The sequence below is a fragment of the Marmota monax genome, unplaced genomic scaffold, assembly GCF_021218885.2.
Source record: "Marmota monax isolate L192 unplaced genomic scaffold, Marmota_monax_Labrador192_F-V1.1 WCK01_AAM20220418_F8-fsc00564, whole genome shotgun sequence".
NCBI lineage: Eukaryota > Metazoa > Chordata > Mammalia > Rodentia > Sciuridae > Marmota > Marmota monax.
Genome location: NW_026692148.1, coordinates 58,902 through 75,186, shown reverse-complemented (window position 1 = coordinate 75,186; position 16,285 = coordinate 58,902). Strand labels below are relative to the sequence as shown.

General features: G+C 48.9%; 1 pseudogene; it reads right to left on the bottom strand.

The window, feature by feature from the left end:
• Positions 1-1,201: 1,201 nt before the first annotated feature.
• The window catches only part of LOC124076240 (E3 ubiquitin-protein ligase RNF213-like), a 73,752-nt pseudogene continuing 58,668 nt past the window's right edge, over positions 1,202-16,285 (bottom strand).

Below are 16,285 nucleotides of genomic sequence, written 5' to 3'. Positions count from 1 at the left end.
GTGTTTACCTTGGCAGGCAGCTGCCTTGAAAGCTCTTGAGTTCTGATGTGACATACCATAACCTTGAGGTATATGCACCCCTCTTACTTCCCTCCAGGGCAGGAAGTGTTTCTCTACCAGCTGCAAGAGGAGATGAGCACTGGCTCACTCTTCGTTATGCATGACAAGGGCCACAGGGACTCAGGAAATGTATATTTGAATAGGATTTGGGAACTAGAGGTGTCACCCATCTTGGTCTCAGAGAGACAGACTGAGGCTATGTTGGCCACTCTCCTGGCCTTCTATTCAGCTTGATAACCTGAGCTCATCCCTGACTCTCTTGTCCCCTTCCTTTTTGTCATCACCTACATCTTCTATCCTGGAGCAGTCTCACTCAAGAAGCCAAGTATCACAGGCAGAATAGGGATAGATAATGACCCTTTCCTCATCTACTTATGATCTCTTGCCCCTTTGTTCACCCATGGCCACTCACTTTCCTGTCTACTTGTGTCCCTTTTTCTCCTACTCTATCAGATACTCCTCTCTGCCTTATCTACTTGATCTCCTTCCCCAAATCCTAGTAAAACTGGTGCTTCTACCTCTGTAGTTCTAGTTGGTGACCATCTCTCCCTTCTCTATCTTTTCTTTTTCCCCTGGTGTTCCTGGTGTCTCTGCACTTGTTTATCAGGTGTCTCTTCATCTTTTAAATGACTGGTGTACCTCTAGACCATGGTGTACTGGGAGACCCCCTTTCTCATCTCTACTTGGTCAGGAGTGAGTCCTTTCTCCTGCTTTAGCACTTTTGTTAGGTCCAAGATATTCATGTATAGTTTGGAGGAAAGTAATTCTTCTAGGAATTGGGAGTGAATCGTGGTCTCCACCTGGGAAGACAAAGAAGAGAGTGTGAGTGACCTTGGGTGGAAAAGATCCCAAGTCAGCAAGTCTTCTAGGAGAACAGGAAGCTTTGTCCACAAAGTAGGGTTTTTAAATATTATCAACAGCTATACACACATACACATACATGTACACACACAAAACACACACACACACAATATTGAGAATATAAAGTATGAAGCTTATTTCCGCAGGTCCTGAAAACTTGAAGACACCAAGATTCTAGGCCCAGCATATCTTAGAAACAAATTCCTCATCAATGTAACTCAGGAGATTGGATCTGTGTATAAATCATCCCCTTCTGCCTGTTGCTCCAGTTCTTCCTCTCTCAAGTTTCTAGCAGGCTCTCCTGGGACAGGTGGGAGAGCTTCAACATGGCAAAATTACTACACCTGAATATCTTATTAATGATGTCCATGTATTCCTGTATGTCTTTAGGTGGGATTTCCTTGGACACCATCGTCTTGGGCACCTTGAGTTTGGTTGCTAATAAACCAGGACCCTTGGGCAGATCTTTCTGGAGAGGAACACTAAGACAAGGAGAACCAGAAAAGTGCATGGATGGGGGATCCAGCTTCATCTTAAACACTTGGAAGAAGGCAGAGTTCAAAGGATCTAACCTATTCTGCAATGCACCAAGACAACCTGATCTGAGGAACCAAGGGAGGTGACAGTGCACCAGATGGAACATCTAGGATAGTCACATGGGAGGATATTTGGAGCAACTGATAATCCATCTCTCTGCCCAGGACTTAAATTACTGGCAGATGGTGCATTAGTATTCAGCCAAGCAATGAGAGAAAAGAGCTGTGTACAAGGTCCATTTATTACAGAGTTCAAAACACAGGGTGGCTGGGACCTCAGATGCTAGGGGGCAGTTGTGCTTGCAAGACAAAATCCCCAATACTAAAGGAAAAGTTTTTATTTGGGACAAAAACCTTTTTTGACCCCCTTTGCTACCATCATGAGTTCCTGTGGGAATGAGAAAATTCTGCCTGAGTGTTGGACAGCCTCAGGGACCGGGGGCCTTGGAAGAACCAGCCTTGAAGGTACAGGAGGATGCAAGCACTGGAAAACTTCTGACATCTGCATCCTTGAATCCTTCATCTCCTCTGCAGTCTTAAACTCCACATACCTAGGTGGGGTTTGGGTAAGAAAGGCACAGGCCAAGCTGAGAAGCAGGTCAGGTATACCAGGCTGGTGCTAGTCCCATATCAGGCAGGATATGGTGACAGTGATGTGGACCTGTGTCCTGGAGTGAGCTGGGTCAGTCCCAAGAAAGAGCTGCTCCCAAGGGCAAACCACAATTCTGGGGACACAGTATATCACCTAACATCTTAAGGGAATCAGATCTGAGGGACCCAGGCAGGGCCCCTAGCTCAAGCTTATTCCAAGTCTCTCCTGTCCCTTCCAAGAACCACATAGATTAGGTAAGTGCCAGAACCTGGTAAGAGATGTTATTTATATCAGGGAAAACCAGGGGTCCTGACCCAATTCAAGGATACTGAGGCTAGGACCATGAGCTTTGGAAGGATAATGTGGGAGACAAAGGCACAAGACGGGTCATGTGAAAGAGTAAGCTAATCTGAGAACATTGGGTTGCTTCCAATGAGGGCTGGTTCTTTATATTCTTGTTAGAATTGCAGAGATTACATAGAGAAAATTTTTTTCAGTAAATACAGTAAAGACCAGACACATGTCCTTGGGGCATCTGAGGAGCTAGATTCCCCTGACCAAGCACTCCCCACTGCCACCCTCTTCTGGAATATCATGTTGAAGTAGTGGCTATTTTCTTGATTTATGACCACTCTTTTCTGTAAAGAGGTGCCAGTTCCCAGGCAGGTGGCCTGAATGAGGCTAATGCAACTTTTCCTTTCTGCAGAGCCAAGAAAGCAGAGGGAGACCTTGTTACTGGGCTGGTTACTCCTCTCTATCCTGACCCTGAACCTCAAGGCAGAGTTGGAATCAGGAGTACGGAGGCTGTAGTGCTGGGATTATTGCAAAGAGAATGCCCTGTCAACCAGCTGGAGGGAACCGCTATTTAGAGAGCTAGATGCCTTGAAGCCAACACATAGGTGTGTGATAGACTGTACCAAACCCTGCTGTGCAAACCAACACTTGGGTCTGGGCCCTGAAACCTGACCCACTTCTGCAGTCTTGTAGAAGATCATCTGATCAAAGTTGCTTTTGTACTGCCATTCCTGCAAACTCTTCCACATGGCCTCTTCCATGGTTGTAGTGGGCTTCAGTTATCCACTGCGCCATTATCAATCAGACCTATGTTTTAAGATGAAATGTCTAGAGTAGGAACCAACATGTGGAGCAAGACAGCCAACTCCAAATCCTGACCCACATTAACCCATGAACCTGCTCTGACCTTGGGTCCTCTGTGTAATGGTGATGATGATTAAAAATAAAGATTGCTGCACATACAAGGCAGTGATGGCAACTGTCATTAGGCACATTTTATGCATGGGTGTGAGATAATATGGCATTGAATGTAGCTCTCTCAGCTTGTCCCACATCCTTCAGAAACTTTCTAAGTTTCCTTACATTCTAGCCTCCTTTTTCATCCCACAGTTTTCCTCTTTTCAGAGCTCCAAGAAGAGTTCTGGGTCTTTGTGTTGAATACTCCCCCAAGGAAGCAGGAATGTGTTCACACATCCAAAGTCTCAGAAAGTTGCCGGTGAACTAGGATTTTGAAATGCTGCTAGTTCTGGAAGTTCTCACAAATACTCTGAGGTCTGCTAAAATGATCTGATAGGGATGAAGCCTGGAAGGTGAGCAGTCCACCCTCCCTAGACACTCCATGTAGCCACTGGTGGGCATTCATTGGGAAGATGATGGAGGCTATTTGGGCCAGTTGTGGTTGTGCTGGAGGGTGAAGACCCAGGGCCCAGCAGCTCCCATGGTACCGGGCCCACTCACTGGCTAAGGCAGGTGCAATGGATCTCAGGCCAGAAGGTGCCATGAGAAATGAAGCGGGATGCTCCACGTCCACTTCTGGGTTGAATTGGTGTGAGTAGAGGAGGCACAGCTGCTCTGCTCCAGGAGAAGAGTGCCTTTGCACCCCCCCTTCAGTCACTGTATTGTTTCATTTGAAAGAGGTGGTGACTTCCATTTTGCTGACTTCATTTCATGAGCAGCACTCTGCCCTGTCAGGACAAAACCTGCTCTCCCCTCCCCCCAGGACACACCTCTGGTTTTACTTTATTACGCTTTCACTGCTGTCAGAGAAATCAGTTTGTAGTTTTCTGCTAGAAGCTCATGTTCTGTTGATGTTATTTAAAAATTAGCTTTGGATTTTGTTGACTTTTTTGATATTGATTTAAAAAAAAACTTCATTGATTTTTGTTCTAATTTTATCTTTTCCTGATTTATTTAGGCTCTTTCTCTATTTTCCTAAAATGGATCCTTAAATTATTGATGTTACAGCTTTCTTCTTTGAATATATTCATCCTGTGCTAAAATCTTTCTTCTAAGTATTGCTTTCTCTACATCCTTTGTTGGCTGGCTCCATTTCTTGGATCTGAGGTGAGGCAGAATAGCATGGTAGAGGGCTTAGTGAAGAAGGGCTGTTCAATTCAGGGCATCCAGGAAGCAAAGAAAGAGTGGGAGAGTATGGGCTGTGGAGAAGATAAATTTCAGGCCAAGTTTCAAGTGACCTCCCATTAGGTCTCACCTTCTAGAAGTCCATTCAGCTATCAATGGATTAATCCCTTGATGAGGTCAGAGCACTCATGATCCAGTTACTGCCTAAAAACTCCACCTCTGAACCTTGATGCACAGGGGACCATGCTCTCAGCACATGAGCCCTGTGGGGAACATTCCACATTCCAACCATAACACTAATACAATCCTTTCTCCTTTCAATGAATATTAACTGAACTTGTGTCTTAGATCTAATTTTTATTACATTATTAACATTGTTTTGAGAAGAGAACTTATATATATTTATGGGGTGCCATGTGCTTTTATACACACACACATACACACACAAAATGTAGGTTGATTCAAAAGTCAAGCTTATTAATATTATCTATCTATTTCATTGCTCATCTATTATGTTTTTGTGGTGAAACATTTTAAACTTACATTTAGTTAATTTTAAAGATATAATAAGGGGTCTCATTTTATTCTTCTGCATATGCTATCCATTTTCTCAACACCATTTGTTAAAAATGGCTGTCTTTTCTCCAATGTATGTTTTTGACATCTTGTCAAGGATTAGATGATTCTACATGTGTGGATTTATCTCAGTGTCTGTTTTGAGCTCAGTATCTGATACCAATCATTTTGCTCTTTACTTCTTTGAGTTAAATTTGTAAATCTAAAATTAAAAATGAAACTCTAAGACATTTATAAAATAACATGAGAAAATATCTAGGTAGCCTTGCATTTTACAGTAGCTTTTTAATTCAATATCAACTTATAATCCGTGTAAGAAAATACTGGTAAATTGAGACTTTGATAAAATTTAAAACTTTTAAGAACCCATGAGACTCAGGTAGTAGGAATGCATGAGTCCAGGAGTTTAAGAAAAGCCTGGCAACAAAATGAGATCCCATCATAAATAATGCATGAATCAATCAATGAATCAATAACTTATGGTCTGAAAAAGAAAAAAAGATAATGAAGAAACAAACCACAGACTGTGAGTAGATATTTGTAAAACAAATAGCTCATTTTTTGGTCATGTACAACTTTATTTCCTATGAATTGTTTGCAGTTTATTGTGATTTTGCATTTAAAACATAGTGAATCCTTCACTACCTGTCACCAAAGCAGTTCTTTTTCTCCTCCCAGATCCCCTGTGGAGTGTAGGCGAACTGCTTTTCAGCAGGCCCCTGTGGGCAGCAAACATTCCCAGAGGTGGAGAACCTTCAAGATACAGGGATAAGAACTGGGTTCTACACTTGATGGCTCCCACATTGTCTCATTGGCACCAGAGCACTGCCCTCAAGGGGGACAATAAGTCCATTTCAGAATGAGTAGAGACAGGAATCCTAAATAAGTCCACATAGACTAAACCCAGGCCTCAACTTCAACATGGCAAATCTCCACTTTTAACACTCCACCAATTGTACCGTGCTGGGCTCAGTCCTGAGAAGGATCCCATCTGCATCAGGGCTGTCTGCTGGCAGCTGTCCTTCCCTGCTTGGTTCCTAAGGACAGGGGACTCAGTGCCTAACAAAACAGCAGCCTCTACTGCCCGTGCTGAGTTTCAGGGAAGCTGCCTTCCCCCAGGGACAGCCCTTATCCACATGATGCCCCAGCCTCTCATGGCAATGACCCACCTCTTGAGCCTTCCCATGACAAACCCCATTTCTTGCCTCTTTCTTTGGAAGGGGACTCTGGGTGCTCATCTCTTGGAGGGTTTCTGGCCTTTGGTCTCCAATCTACAATGTCATGGACATTGGGTCCTTGGATTTGGAGGTACCTAGGGAGGGTGACTATGAACAGACTGCTGGCCCTGGGGGTGACAGTCTGTCCAGGACCAGAGTCCAAGGATGCCTCATCCCAGCATCTAATTCTCAGCCACTTGGTGAGAGGAAGCCAAGGACACTCCTGGGCATGCATGGACTGAGGCTTGAGAGGAGGCCCTGCCAGTGCTGCATAAGTCACCCTGCCAGGACTCAATGGTGAAGTCATACTTTGAAAAGTTAAAAAAAAGGCAAGAACCAGCAAACAGGAGGCTGAGTAACAGCTGGGCTGAGTCACGGCAGGCAGAGGCCTCTGGCACATGGTCAGTGGCTGGGTATAGGTTACCGAAAGGTGGGAAAAGGGGAAATGGGTCCACCTGCCATGCTCCCTTGGACTTCTGGATGCAGCTGGCAGACCATCCAGAGAATGTAGGCTCTTCTGGTCTGGTGTTACAGGTCTACATACCTTGGGCTGCATGGAAGCTGATCAGAACCTAGATTCATAGTGCAGCTTGGCAATAAGTAGCCCTGAGTGACCTGGGCAAGTGCCTCAGGATTTCTTAGCCCCAGTTTGCTGTCTGTTTAAGGCAACAGGGGCTGGTCCTACTGTGGTGTGCTGGTTACAGAAGGCTGAGAGCCCAGGACTCCAAGTCCAGCACATTAGGACTGAGTACACGCTATCCTGCCATGTTCTCTGTCACCAAGGAGAATCCCTCATGGTCTGAGTGAGTATTACTCTAGAGCAGGGACTCTGGGGGTGCCCATGGGGCCTTCTTTCCAGCCTCAGACCCTCCCAACCAAAACAAGGCTTTGGTGACTGGGCTGTTTCCTTAATGACACTCTACACCTCTCTTTCCTTGGGGCCCAATATCTCTGAGGGGTTCTGGGTCCAGTGGACTGGCTTTGCAGGCAGGCAAAGCAGGCAGGATCTCATATTTCAGTCAGCTTCCTGCCCAGCATCCTGGCCATACCTTTTACCATGTGGTTCTTGCTGCAACCTAGGAGACTGAGGAAAGCTGACAAAGGGTCTTTCTCTGCATGGGGACCTCAATGACCACCACTTCAAGCTCTGTAGGAGCCTCAGCCTCTGGGTGCAGGGTGGAGGCTCTTCCTGCACACCCTGAGGGGAGTCTAGTAGGGTTGCTGGGGTCCTGTCACTTCCTGGTCAGAGGACCCTGCAGATGGCAAGCATGTGTGTGCTGATGAAGCCCCTATCTTTCTGAGCTCAGGGATCAGGAAATGAAAGCACCTGAAGACACCAACACTTTCTTTCAGGTCCTGAAGAACTGAGAGGGAAGGGACATGCCTAAGACCACTGGACCAGGCATGACAGGGGCATGCCAATCCTGTCCTGCAGGGTCCTGCACCCTCTCTGAGGCTGGGCCCAAGCTACCTGTGTCTAGGATCTGGCTTCTGGGCCCCACCCCAACCTTGGAGCCCATGTGATCCCAGCACTCTCCCTCAGATGTGGTCCCTGCTCCCCCAGCTAACAGGTGTCTGCCTCTTCAACCCCATTCTCCCTGCAAGAAGGGGTTCCTATGGCATCCCTTCCCTCTTACACACTTAGCTCACTGGCAGTCATCTGCCCCAAGACGGTAGCAGCAGATGCCTCGTTGTACAGCAGTGCCTGACATGCGGTTGGCCCAGCATCTGCAGTAGATGTGAACACTGTAAGCCAGGACAAGGGCCAGGGGCAGAGCCCCCCAAAACATTCTGTTGGGACAGAAGCACCTTGTCCAGGGTGAGGCTGGAAAAGTCAGAACACCCAGATGGCCCAACAGGGCTGGAATAATGGTGCTGGTGGACCTGGAGTCAGAGCTGTCTTGGCAGTAGCCCTTCACTCCAGCTGCCTGGAGGGAGTTGATGGGGGCCCCTCTCTAGCAGGCTGTGCCCTTGAGGGATAAGACTCTGCCCCTGCTTGACTCCCTGGGAAAAGCCCACACTGTTGGGGTGCTAGTTCCAGGCCCCAGATCTACCCCTGCCAAGAAGGAGCAGGTGAACGCCTTAGTCATACCCCATGAGACTGCCACTTCACAGAGAGCAAGCTCAGGCCAATGGAAGGGCATCCTGAGCTTTCTAGTTTCCCAGAGGTTCAGAAGCTCAGCTGGAGCCAAGGGCAAGCCCCACCCCCAGCACTTCCCCTAGACAGCCTGAGCATCCTAAGCATCCTAGCCTTTCATGTCCTGGATCCCATTTCCATCTCCTCTGACTTCCTATCACTGCAGGGGCAGATGGTCATACTAGGTCAGGGGACCATGATCCTACACCTCCTGGGAGGTGGTGGCCATAAATCTCAAACCCACTGGTCACCTAGGATGTACGTGGCCAGTTGGTGAAGAAGCTGCTTTCCAGGCAGCAAGCTCCAGAGCTGCATGGGGAGGAAAGGCTGCTTAGGACCCTGAGACCCTGACTTTTGTCTCAGCTCTGCCTTCTCCATTCCCAGGAGTAGGGCTTTTTGGTGGTTAATCCTCAGCTGGGCACTGGGGAGGGACCACAGAATGGAGTGGGGGCCTGGTGGGGAAAGCACTGGTGAGTAGCAATACCATAATCACTGATATGGGGCCAGGCCACCCCCAATAAAAACAGAAGACTCTGGTCTAGAACTCTCAGGACTTTGGTTCAATATGACATAGAACATCTTTGTTGCAGAAAGAACTAGAACATTTTAGGGCCTTATTTTCTGGGCTGCTGAGCCTCTGGTGCATATATGGTCACTGGCTCAGCATTTCTTTGGTGTGAAATGAAGGGAGATGATGGGGCCTGCTGTCAGCTGAGCTCTTGCCTGGGCCAGGATGGCCAGCCCAGTTCCTTAGGACTTCATCAACTGAGGCCCAGGAGTCTTCTGAGACCCAGAACCCACTGCCAAGCCTGCAGCCTGCCCATGTTCCCCTTCCTTCCTCCCTTACCCCTGCAATGCTGCATGCAGACCCACACAGTACCCTCAGGCTGCCCTCTGCTCCCTAGCATCTTACATTTGTTCTGCTTCAGCAGGGATCTAATGAGGACATGCCTCACTCTCTCAATTAGCAGCTTCCTTGGACCAGTGGATCCATGTGGAGGTACCATATGTCAGTGTTATGAATAGACATAAGGCTGGGGGGCTGGGAATTGGTAGCTCTCAATCACTTGCTGAATAGACAAGGGTGGGGTTATCTACTGCACCAGAGGGGGTGCTGGAGCTCCACCATGGGCAAAGCCATGGATAGGGTATGTGAGGGTGGTCACTGGTCCTCATCTGGGGGACATGTCCCAGGCACCCAGAGCACATGAGTGTTGCTGGCCAGAGAGGCAAGAGCTGAGTCTGGCACTTGATCTCTGCCCACCTGCCTGAACATCTGTCCCTCCTCAGCACTGCTCTGTCCCTTATTATTCCCCTTTTTCAGCCACGACTCATTTGGGCAGGTGACAAAGAAATGAATGAGTTGGAAGACTGGCTCGAGTAGAGTGAGCAGTGAGGCTCTGCCCTCCTTCTTGGCCCTGCTGGAGGCTGAATCCAATTGTTGCTCTAGTTGATTGGCTCTCTCTCCCTATGAGCATGATGGATCCTGCCTGGCATTTTCCCAAGTAACTTGTCCTGGAGATCTCATTATATGCCAAGTGGGTCGTCTAAGCTTTTAGCATTTGTGTCCCAGAAATGAGATTGGCAAGTTAATAATGTGGCCCTAAACACACTTTTCCCTGCTGGCATTGGAAAAGAATTACCAGGAGATGGGACAGGGTGCTAGTGGGAGGAGACAGTGCCTTACTAGGCCTTCGGAACAAAGCTTCATGAGTCCCTGGAGCTTCTACACTTCTGTAAAAAGCCTCAGCCTCAATTTCCCCACCTGGTGTTTTTTTCTCTTGCAACAGAGCTTTGATTTTACACTGAGAAACCCCATCTCCATGGGTGGGTGGAGGCTGGCTCTGACCCTTGCTCGGGACACCCCAAGCCACAGTGACATGCTCAGGGAAAGGCCTGTGACAGGCTGGGCCAGTCAAGGCTCACTACCTGTGGCTTCAGCTGGAGCCATTCAGCTAGAGAATCCCCATGCATGGGGTCACTAGATGCAGGAAGGAGGAAATCTGGAGTTTCTGCTGAACCCCCATGGGTCAGGGATGGTGAAGAGCCAGGAGGCCGGTAAGCCCTGGAGTGACACACCCTGGAGTCACCACACAGAACTCACTTTTGCTTCAGGTAGTTTCTGTCACACGTGACCTGGAGTTCTGATCATACACAAGATGACTTGGCTTGTACACCTGCACATTCTTGCTCCAGGATTCACCCACATGAGAGACTGTGAGGAATCTCCAGGGAGGATGACAACCTGGTCAAAAGATAGGCCTGGAGCAAGTGTGCTTGAGGATGGCTCCACTCTGTGCTCAGGGGTCTGCTGCTCATGCTGGGAGACATGGACAGGGGAAGCTAACAGAAGCTGATAAGCAGTGAAGGTGGAGGAGGTTGACCAGCACCTTGCAGTCCAGGCAGACAGCCCAGCCCAGTGGTGCCATTGTTTGGACTTTGAGTGTCACTGAGAGGCCCATGTGTTAGGCTTGGTCCCCAGCCCATGGCCCTATCCAGAGGTAGTGGAACCTGTAGAGAGTGAGCCTAGTAGGAGTCCTAGGTTGATAGGAGTGTGCTCTCCAGGGAAGAGTGGGCCCCTGGTCTCTTCCTGTTTTCTTCCTGGCTGCCGTGAGGTGAGCAGCTTCATTCCTGCCATGATGTGCTGCCCTGCCACAGGCCCAAAAGTAACAGGACCAGGTGACCATGAACTAAAACCTCTGGAAACATGAATGCCCTCTTTTTAAGGTAATTGTCTCACTTATTTTACCACAGTAACAGAAATCTTGGTAGCTCAGGTGGTCTCAAACCACCTAAAACTGTGGGCCCAGAGGAGGAGCCAGCAGGTGCTCTAGGCAGCTGGGTTTTCAACATGCAACCATGCAGTTCATATCAAGGCTGTTGACAGAAATCTGAATTAATGTGTCCATGTGCTTTAGGAACTCATTAAATTAACAAAAACAGCTCCACTTTCAGGCCTTTCTTCTGGAAGATCAGGGCTGGGATGCTGGCTGAGGCAGGGCAGGGTGGGCTGGTACTCCTGCCACTCAGGATAAAACCAGAGAGCTGTCCAAAATATAGGGCTGTGTGGGATGTGGAAAGGAGGGGATTCCACCCAGAAGCTGATGGGAGAACTTACCAGGCTGGAGCAGAAGGAAGTTCTTGCTGGTGCAGCAGGTGTGAAGGTGACCAAGACATGTGAGTGCCTAAAGACAAATGGCTCTGTTGTTACTTATCTTTTGCTGTGTAAAGAGTTATCCCAGAACAAAGGTTTACTATTGAACAGTTTTGGGGGGGACAGAAATCTGGAAGCAGAATGGTGGAGAACTCTTTCTCTGCATGTCATGGGGATTCTTGCAGCTAAGAGGATGGCCGGGGCACAGTCCTCCCAAGTCTTGATGGGGGCTGAAAGACCACTTCCAAAACAGTATCCTAGCATGGCTAATGGCAAGATGCTTACAATTCTAGCCAAGTGAACCCATTCACAGAGTGGCTCATGATGGGGCAGGGACCTCCCTCAAAGCAAATGACAAGAGGAAGAGAAGAAGTCAGAGAGGAAGAGAGGAGAGACAGAAAAAGGGAGAGGTAGCTAAAGACAGGGAGAAAGAGAGAGAAAGAGGGAGAGAAAGAAAGGAATAAAGTAAAAGAAGAGAGGGAGAGCAAAGCAGAGAGGAAGAGGAAAGGTGGAGAGAGAGAAAGAGAGAGGGAGAAATGGAGACAGAGAGAAAATGGGAGAGAGAGATAGAGAGGAGAGATACAGGAAGAGAAAAAGATGGAGAGAGATAGGAAGAGAGAGAGAAAGAGAAAGAGAGAGAGAGAGAGAGAGAGAGAGAGAGAGAGAGAGAGAGAGAGAATATGATCACCACCAAGACAAGAGATACAGTGTGCTGTGTAACCTAAACCTGGCACCAGGGAGAGAGCCATGGCTTCTGCCATCCTCTGTTGGTCATACAGATCCACCCTGTGCCATGCAGCAGGACAGGGGCAGAAGTTCCTGGAGGGCAAATCACTGGGCCATCTTGGAGGCTCCAGGAAAAAATAAGTGCATAGGTGGCCTGATATTTTCAGTACAAGAAGATTCATAATCCATGGCAGGGTTTGGGGATAAATAAGTAAAGAAAACATAGAGAATATCTCCCCAAACTGAGGCAATTATTAAGTAAAAAAACCCAAGAAGTTGTACAGAGATTAATTACAACATATTACTCAGCAGTGACCAATGTATGCAAAGAAACATGCCCTACACACTGAATCCTGATTCATGAGGAGGGGAGGAATCAAGAAGACTGTGCTGTGTGTGTGCACACATGTGTGTGCATCTGGCCTCTGTGAGAGAACAAATTTTGACTCTTCACAGTGGGATGTTAATGGGTAATTTCTAAATCTGAAAATAAAAGGGAAAAGCAGAAGCAACATTGCTATTGAGAAGTAAATATTAAAAGAACCAGTCTAAATACCAGGAGGAGGATGGAGAATGTAGGGAGCTACAGAAGAGGAGATGGGTTCCATCCCAAGCCCTACAGAACTATCTGATCATCCAAACTGTGCACATTTATCACTTTGTTTAGAACAAAATACAAATGAAATTTTAATCACCAAAAACAAAACCCAAAGCACCCAACTGCCTTCCATGCCCAGCTCCCTGCAGCCTGGGTAGGAGCCCAGACAGTTAGGTCTCTTCCTGGGTCTAGGCCCCCCAATGTCCTCTTTCCCTTCCTGCAGGTGTCCTTGGTCTTTATGCTCTTTCCTGTCCCTCAGATTCTTCCCCTGGCCTGCCACTAACAAGGCTTCCCTCTTCAAGGTGTGCAGGAGTCTAAGAAAGGGAGGGAGCCAGCTAGGCAAGCAGGATGTCATTACCAGCCCACACTGGCCTCTGGTTTCATAAGCTGAGGGGCTTGGTCCCCTGGCTGGGAGGCAGGGAGCAGGCTGTGCCATCCTTCCACACTCCTCACCCACCACCCACCTGCCACTCACCCACATGCGAGTGCAGCCACCTCTGCTGTCATTAGTAATTAACAAAACACCACCAGGTGCCTGGCCAGTGGAGTGCAGTGGGAACCACTGGGCTGCTTGGGTTGCTGCTGGGGCAGGTGGGCCAGGTCACTGAGCTCCCATCCCACACAGGCCCCTGGTGGTGCCCCAAGACCTTCATGAGGGATTAGAGACAGCTTTCTTGGGCAAGAGAGGTGTGTCTGCAGCTGGGGCACTGTGCCTGGAGGGGAAAGTGCAGACACCCCTTCTTGGCCCCCAAACACACAGCTTATTTTGGAGACACTGATCCTAGCATCCCTCTGATGGGGAAAGAGGCACACAGAGGTGAAGTAACTTATCCCAGCACACAGAGCAAAAATCTGAATTAGAACCTGCACACAGCTGTTCCCATCAGGACACAGAGCTCCAGGCAAAGCCCCCCAGACCCTCTTCTGAGGAGGCAGGAGAGCAACTCCCTGGGGACCTGTGCTAGGGATCTAAGAGGCAGATTGGCTCCCCTGCAGCCTGAGCTGGCTCTGAGGCCCTGAAGGGTTGGCTCCAGGAGGCCCATGGCTCTAGTGAGATGTTGAGGAAGAGGCCAAGTGGCCCAGCTTGACCCCCTCAAGCCTCCCAGTGTCTGGGGGTGGGGGGTTGGACTGAAGCTGGCCTTGGACAGAACATGCAGGTCATTCCAGCCCTGGCTGGAGTTCCTGAGGTCATAGGAGAGCCCTGAGGGGTTCTAGGTGAAATCCAGGAGCCAGCCAATCAATTGCTGGAAGCCACTCCCTCCCAGTTCCTAGGCAGGTTGGGGGCTCTGAAGAAGCACAGAGGCCAGCAGGTGAACTGGAAAGTCTGTTTGGATCTGACTTGAATTAATAAGAGGTTCAATAATATTCCTAGCCCCTACAACTCTGGTCCACTTAGCTCATGGTGGCCTATAAGGCTCTTTGTAGGAAAAAGTTGAGACCCTTGAGTGCTGCTTCCACAGTCCCAGGGGAAGGGTCTGCCCTACAGTCCCCACCTGTGGTCTGATAGCTAGACAGCCAACACCTTTGGCCTCCATGGGCCCTGCTTCTCCAAACAATCTTCCACACTGTTGGTCACCATGTATCAGACATGAGACAACCCTTAGATTCCTCCCCTTCTGGAGTCTTTTCAGTCCCAGGGAAGGTGGGACAGGAATTGTTCCCATCTGATGTCTGAGTTGTGCCCAGTTTATTAGAGAGAAGTGGTCACATCTCAGCCACTATTCTCAGCTTCAACCCTGTGCTTCTAACTTCCCTGACCCATGCTCCTGATAAAGGTCTGTCCAAATTTGGAAGAAGTTAGGAGGACAGCTGTTGGAGCCAGCTGAAAGCTTTCCAGTCTGGGCTTCCACGGGAGTGCCAGGGAGTATAGTGCGTGTGTGTGTAAAGTTTGTGTGGGGTGTAGTGGGCAGCTGGCCAGGGCTGGGGCACTCTGGCAGTGGTCTTGGGCAAAAGCTCAGGCCCACCTCAGCAGGTGAGTGGAATGAGGTGGCAGCTTTCCCATGAGTACCTGGGGGGAGACAGACAGGAATCTGGACACTGCTAGTGTCTTTTGCAACTAGTTGCCCTCTGTTCAGGTCCCCTGGAGCCCCTATACCTCCCCACCTGGCTCTGCCCCCTCTGCTGTCAACTTAGGTTCCCTCTTTCCTTAACGGACAGGCAAATGTTTCCCATCCTCAGTGGAAAGGGGTCCTCAAAGGTGTGTCTACCCCTGGACTTGGGTGAGAGTTCCACCTTTTTCTGGCTCTCTGTGTGTTCAGTGCCTACCCAAGCCTGTGGCAGTAATGTGTCCCCTGGAGATCCTTGCTCAGGTCTGCCTGGGGAAGTGACATTTTAGAAGGACAGTTCTGGGTGCTTCCACTATGGTCCTGTTCCCTTCACACCCTTGACAGCATTCCACTGGGTGGCTTGGCTAAAAGGCTGGCCCATGAACAGGTGCTCAGTGCACAGGTGCAAGCCCTCTGCCCACCTTCTTTTTCCTGGGCCCAGCCTGGGACTACACTCCTGCTCATCCGCACTTCACTTACTGGGGATTTTCTGCATGTCCAAGAAACTTCATATGTATTTGCACTGAGGATGCACTAATGTCTGCCAAGCCTGATGAGGAAAACAGGTTCTAAGTGAGAGCTGGTGGTCAGCTTTCTCAGAGGCTACTGTAGACCCACCCCAAGGGGGTCCTAAACACTCAATGAACACTGCCTTGCATGAGGGGCCTGGCAGCTGGGCTGCATCTAGTCAGGATATGTTGGGCTGTCCCTTGGGCTCAGCAGGAAGCCATCATGCCCAGCATGTGGCAGAGTCTCTTTCCCTGCTGCCTGTTTGTTTGGTCCACAGCCCAGCTGCACTAGGGTAATGTGACAGATTGCTGAGAGACCCAAGGAATTATGCACAGATGGCATGTAAGATATTGGTGTACTTTTTATTTTGGTACCAGGGATTGGACACAGGAGTTTTTCACCACTGAACCAGATCCCCAGACATTTCATATATTTTATTTAGAGATAGGGCCTCGCTAAGTTGCTGAGGCAGGCTTTAAACTCACAATTCTCCTGCTTCAGCCCCCTGAGCTGCTGGGATCACAGGTGTGAGCCACCATACCCAGTGACATTGGTGTATTGAAAACTGTTCATGGAGAAAGCCCAGGGTAGCAAGTTGGACAGGCAGTGCCCCCTCCCCCTGCCCCAGTATACCTCCTGCAAAGCTTTCCAATGGCAGCTGGAAAACAAGAGGAAATTTTCATCTCCATGGTGCCCCCAACACAGGCCAGTCATCCAGGGAGAGGGGTTTACTTGTCAGGCCACAGCAGTGACATCATTAGAGTCCTTCATCTGCTTTGATTCTTTCATGACCAGCATCCAAAAAAGCAGCTGTCCTAGGTTGTGTGCAAAAAAAAAAGCATCTCCTTCTGATAATTCTGGTCTGCCCTATATACCCTGTGTGAGAGTCAGTGTCCC